We start from the raw sequence: 6,286 nt of genomic DNA, 5'->3' as shown, positions 1-6,286 counted from the left end.
GAGTAACTTCCTGTATATCTCTGTCCTGTATAACAGGGATTGTGAGTAACTTCCTGTAAATCTCTGTTCTGTATATCTCTGTTCTGTATATCTCTGTTCTGTATATCTCTGTACTGTAAATCTCTGTTCTGTATATCTCTGTTCTGTATATCTCTGTACTGTAAATCTCGGTTCTGTATATCTCTGTACTGTAAATCTATGTTCTGTATATCTCTGTTCTGTATATCTCTGTTCTGTAATTCTATGTTCTGTATATCTCTGTTCTGTATATCTCTGTCCTGTTTAGCAGAGGTTGTGAGTAACTTCCTGTGTATCGCCCTCCCCTCCTCTCATTTCTGTATCACCCTCCCCTCCCCTCCTCTCATTTCTGTACACCCTCCCCCTCCCCTCCTCTCATTTCTGTACGCCCTCCCTCCCCTCCTCTCATTTCTGGCTCGCCCCTCCCCTCCCCTCCTCTCATTTCTGTATCACCCTCCCCTCCTCTCATTTCTGTATCACCCCTCCTCTCATTTCTGTATCACCCTCCTCTCATTTCTGTATCACCCTCCCTCCTCTCATTTCTGTTCACCCTCCTCTCATTTCTGTATCACCCTCCCCTCCTCTCATTTCTGTATCACCCTCCTCTCATTTCTGTATCACCCTCCTCTCCTCTCATTTCTGTATCACCCTCCTCTCCTCTCATTTCTGTATCACCCTCCTCTCCTCTCATTTCTGTATCACCCTCCCCTCCTCTCATTTCTGTATCACCCTCCTCTCCTCTCATTTCTGTATCACCCTCCTCTCTCCTCTCATTTCTGTATCACCCCTCCCCTCCTCTCATTTCTGTATCACCCTCCTCTCATTTCTTCTCTCTTCATTTTTCTTAAGATATCATCATTCACATTATTATTTGAGCGTGCAGAGAGAGATGAAACCGGCTTCCACCCACCCACTCTCTGTCTCTCTCTCTCTCTCGCTACCCTTCTCCCCTCTGCCCCCTCTCTCTCCTCTCTACCCCTTCTCTCACATTTTCTCTCTCTCACCCCTCTCTCTACCCTTTCTCTCCCCTTCTCTCTCTCTCTCTCTCTCTCTCTCTCTCTCTCTCATATCTTTCAATAATATATCTGATGGATGTATATTTCACTGCCTTTTGTATGAGACAGACAGACAGACAGACAGACAGACAGACAGACAGACAGACAGACAGACAGACAGACAGACAGACAGACAGACAGACAGACAGACAGACAGACAGACAGACAGACAGACAAGGGAAACCTCTTACACCAAGACTCCCTCCTCCCAGGCAAGGAGAGGAGAGGAGAGAGAGGAGAGGAGAGGAGAGGAGAGGAGAGGAGAGGAGAGGAGAGGAGAGGAGAGGAGAGGAGAGGAGAGGAGAGGAGAGGAGAGGAGAGGTCCAGCCCCTAAGCCAGTAGCGCACAGCTATCAACAGAGAAGTGTAGGGCTGTAGGGCTGTAGGCAGTAGGGGCTGTAGGAAGCAGGGCTGTAGGGCTGTAGGCAGTATGGCTGTAGGAAGCAGGGCAGTAGGGATGTAGGGCTGTAGGCAGTAGGGCTGTAGGAAGCAGGGATGTAGGGGTGTAGGCAGTAGGGCTGTAGGAAGCAGGGCTGTAGGGCTGTAGGCAGTAGGGCTGTAGTTGAAGCAGGGCTGCGGGCTGTAGGCAGTAGGGCTGTAGGGCTGTAGGCAGTAGGGCTGTAGAGCTGCAGGCTGTAGGCAGTAGGGCTGTGGGAAGCAGGGCTGTAGGCGTGCTGTGCAGTAGGGCTGTAGGCTGTAGGCAGTAGGGCTGTAGGAAGCAGGGCTGTAGGGCTGTAGGCTGTAGGGCTGTAGGCAGTAGGGCTGTAGTGCTGTAGGCTGTAGGCAGTAGGGGCTGTAGGAAGCAGGGCTGTAGGCAGTAGGGCTGTAGGCAGTAGGGCTGTAGGAAGCAGGGCTGTAGGGCTGTAGGCAGTAGGGCAGCAGGGCTGTAGGCAGTAGGGCAGTAGGGCTGTAGGGCTGTAGGAAGCAGGGCTGTAGGGCTGTAGGGCATTAGGTGTAACAGGGTTAGCTATGTTTCCACTTGAAACTTCACAAATGTGTACTTAATATTTATGTATTCTAATTGGTCAATACGGTGTAATGTCATTGGCTACGCTTGCAGATAGGGGAGAGATTGGAGAACATCAATTCTTCACGATCTGATATTTGGATATGCAAATGGTAGTTGTATGAACGAGCTAGCTAGCATGCTCTAAATGTAACCGTTGTATTAGCTATTAGCTCCATGCTAATACAGAGGTGTTGTTCTCTACAGCTAGCTAGCATGCCTAAATGTAATGGTCGTATTAGCTCCATGCTAATACAGAGTTGTTTGTTATCTGCAGCTAGCTAGCATGCTCTAATATAGAGTTGTTGTTCTCTACAGCTAGCTAGCATGCTCTAAATGTAATGGTTGTATTAGCTATTAGCTCCATGCTAATACAGAGTTGTTGTTCTCTACAGCTAGCTAGCATGCTCTAAATGTAACGGTCGTATTAGCTATTAGCTCCATGCTAATACAGAGTTGTTTGTTATCTACAGCTAGCTAGCATGCTCTAAATGTAACGGTCGTATTAGCTATTAGCTCCATGCTAATACAGAGTTGTTTGTTATCTGCAGCTAGCTAGCATGCTCTCTGCTAATACAGAGTTGTTTGTTATCTGCAGCTAGCAAGCATGCTCTAAATGTAATGGTCGTATTAGCTCCATGCTAATACAGAGTTGTTGTTCTCTCGCAGCTAGCTAGCATGCTCTAAATGTAACGGTCGTATTGCTCCATGCTAATACAGCGTTGTTGTTCTCTACAGCTAGCAAGCATGCTCTAAATGTAATGGTCGTATTAGCTCCATGCTAATACAGAGGTGTTGTTCTCTACAGCTAGCTAGCATGCTCTAAATGTAACGGTCGTATTAGCTCCATGCTAATACAGAGTTGTTGTTCTCACAGCTAGCTAGCATGCTCCTAATATAGAGGTGTTGTTCTCTGCAGCTAGCTACCATGCTCTAAATGTAACGGTCGTATTAGCTCCATGCTAATACAGAGTTGTTTGTTATCTGCAGCTAGCTAGCATGCTCTCTGCTAATACAGAGTTGTTGTTTCTCTGCAGCTAGCTAGCATGCTCTAAATGTAATGGTCGTATTAGCTCCATGCTAATACAGAGTTGTTTGTTATCTGCAGCTAGCTAGCATGCTCTAAATGTAACGGTCGTATTAGCTATTAGCTCCATGCTAATACAGAGTTGTTTGTTATCTGCAGCTAGCTAGCATGCTCTAAATGTAATGGTCGTATTAGTTCCATGCTAATACAGAGTTGTTTGTTATCTGCAGCTAGCTAGCATGCTCTCTGCTAATACAGAGTTGTTGTTATCTGCAGCTAGCTAGCATGCTCTAAAATGTAATGGTCGTATTAGCTATTAGCTCCATGCTAATACAGAGTTGTTTGTTATCTGCAGCTAGCTAGCATGCTCTAAATGTAATGGTCGTATTAGCTCCATGCTAATACAGAGTTGTTTGTTATCGCAGCTAGCTAGCATGCTACAGTCATCAAGTGCATCGAGGCCAGCACATCTTAACGTTGTATCTTTTTATTTATTTGATCAAAACAAAATAAAGTAGCGATCAAATGTGACCTCTTTATTAACAACACAACACAGGAGAGAGCAAAGATACCATCTGTTACTTAGGCAGGACTCCAACACAGTACAGGAGCTCTGCCATGCTGGGGCCTCGGAGGAGCCATTCTGGAGCCAACCAGGAGCCATCAGGAGCTATGCGGAGGGTCATCAGGGGAGACATTTTGGGGGGGGCAGAGGGCTTGGGTTTCCACATTCCAGACCAGGGAAAGGAGCAGATGAGACAGGTGGAGGATGGAGGGATGGAGGGATGGGGGTGTAAAGAGAGAGAGAGAGAGAAAGAGAGTCAAAGGGCCAGATAGAGAGAGAGAGAGAAAGACAGAAGGAGGAGGGACAACGAGTGCAAGAGAGAGAGACAGGTGGAGGATGCGAGGGAGAGAGAGAGAGAGACAGAGAGAGAGAGAGAGAGAGACAGAGAGAGAGAGAGAGAGAGAGACAGGTGGAGGATGGGAGGGAGAGAGAGAGAGAGAGACAGGTGGAGGATGGGAGGGAGAGAGAGAGAGAGAGAGAGAGAGAGAGAGACAGGTGGTGTTTTGAGAGAGGAGGAGGGGTGTGTTTGTTTTGTCAGCAGTCTGCTGTCTGATGCTCACAGCTGAGAAAGGACACACACACACACACACACGCACACACACGCACACACACACACACACACACACACAATACCAAGGCCAGTCTCACACTGTTAACTAAACCATTCTCAGCTAGTCTCTCTGTTAACTAAACCATATATATATATATATATATTTATACCCATTCATTTAGAATCAATGGTTGAATATATAGATATAATTAAGTCCAAAAACAGATACAGTAGGTAACTTTCAAAATATAGAAATCATTTCCATATGTTGCATTTCCTGTCATATAATATCCATACAGTACTCGGATGATTTCTGTGTTTTAAAAGTTACATGTCTTGAAAACTTGATTGCTGACAAGGTTGACATTTTAGGTCTATGTCAACAATTGGACTAATGAAACCAAAAAAAACGAATAAAATATAGGTTTTTTTTAGGTGACATTTTCCTTTAATATTATTATAGGGTATAAAAACACAGGAAACTGTTATACAATTCATCCTTATAACGTCTTATTTTGTTTCCCGTTTTAGCGCTGAGATCCAAACCGAATGTGTGTGTTCTGATTTTAAAAAGTCTAAATTTAGATTTTTAATACAGACTGTTATCGGTGTTCCCCCCCCCCCCGGTTTCAATTAACCTCAGTTTTCTCAAGTGTCTGTCTGACCGTGTCGTTGTCAAACCAGTTCCAGATCGCAGGCCTTGGAAGCCGCCTTGAGTCATCGGGGCCGTTCCTTCTGCCGCGGACCGAGAGAGAGAGTCGGGACGTTCCTTCTGACACACACACACAGAGAGAGAAAGAGAGAGAGAAAGAGAGAGAGAGAGAGAGAGAGAGAGAGAGAGAGAGAGAGAGAGAGAGAGAGAGAGAGAGAGAGAGAGAGAGAGAGAGAGAGAGAGAGAGAGAGAGAGAGAGAGAGAGAGAGAGAGAGAGAGAGAGAGAGAGAGAGAGAGAGAGAGAAGAGAGAGAGAGAGAGAGAGAGAGAGAGAGAGAGAGAGAGAGAGAGAGAGAGAGAGAGAGAGAGAGAGAGAGAGAGAGAGAGAGAGAGAGAGAGAGAGAGAGAGAGAGAGAGAGAGAGAGAGAGAGAGAGAGAGAGAGAGAGAGAGAGAGAGAGAGCCGTTCCTTCTGCCACACAGAGAGAGAGTCGGGGTCTGCTGGTTCGGGGGGCAGGTAAAGGTAGGAGAGCTCAACCCGTTCAGTGTGTTTGGGTCTGCTGGTTCTGGTGGGGGGGCAGGTAAAGGTAGGAGAGCCCAACCCGTTCAGTGTGTTTGGGTCTGCTGGTTCTGGTTGGGGGGGGCAGGTAAAGGTAGGAGAGCTCATCCCGTTCAGTGTGTTTGGGTCTGCTGGTTCTGGTGGGGGGCAGGTAAAGGTAGGAGAGCTCATCCCGTTCAGTGTGTTTGGGTCTGCTGGTTCTGGTGGGGGGCAGGTAAAGGTAGGAGAGCCCAACCCGTTCAGTGTGTTTGTTATCCTTGTTTTAACCATTTTGAATTTGTATGTTTTAATATACACGTATTTATTCATAATTAAAAAAAAATAAGAAATCACGATTTAAAAATAAATACATTTTGTCCTAGTCATGTTTTGTTTTTTAAAACCTTTCTTATAATGTGACAAGCTACGGCCAGCTTCATCACACTGTTTCTATACTCAAGTCATATCCAATAAGTTACAGTGAAAGATGCATAGAGAGAAAACAATAACGTAGGTACTACATTTTAGTCATTTAGCAGTAGTGAATACATACATTTCATACATTTTATGTCCTGTACCCCCGTGGGAATCGAACCCACGACCACTGGCGTTACAAACACCATGCTCTACCAACTGAGCTACAGGGAATAGCCTATAATATAGACCATGAACCTTCAGCCTGCCCTACTACAGATGAATCTGTACTGTACTGTATTAACAGCTAAAACAACATTAATACCGTCAGTATTACATACTATCTTACTGGTGATGCTACTGCGGACTGTGTGTCCGTCCTACCGGGGCGTCACGTGTCAGCCCCCCTCCCCGGGTGGAGCTGAAGTTTGCCTTGTCAGAACATCACGGAGCTCCAGCAGAAAC

General features: G+C 46.0%; 1 non-coding gene across 1 annotated transcript; it reads right to left on the bottom strand.

The window, feature by feature from the left end:
* Window positions 1-5,981: 5,981 nt before the first annotated feature.
* On the bottom strand, window positions 5,982-6,055 carry trnat-ugu (transfer RNA threonine (anticodon UGU)). Its single transcript has one exon. It is a non-coding gene; the product is annotated as a tRNA-Thr (tRNA).
* Between the last annotated feature and the right edge of the window lie 231 nt (window positions 6,056-6,286).

This window comes from Salmo salar, chromosome ssa03 (assembly GCF_905237065.1).
Source record: "Salmo salar chromosome ssa03, Ssal_v3.1, whole genome shotgun sequence".
NCBI lineage: Eukaryota > Metazoa > Chordata > Actinopteri > Salmoniformes > Salmonidae > Salmo > Salmo salar.
Note: the sequence above shows the minus strand (reverse complement) of the source record. Positions and strands in the feature narration are given on the sequence as shown.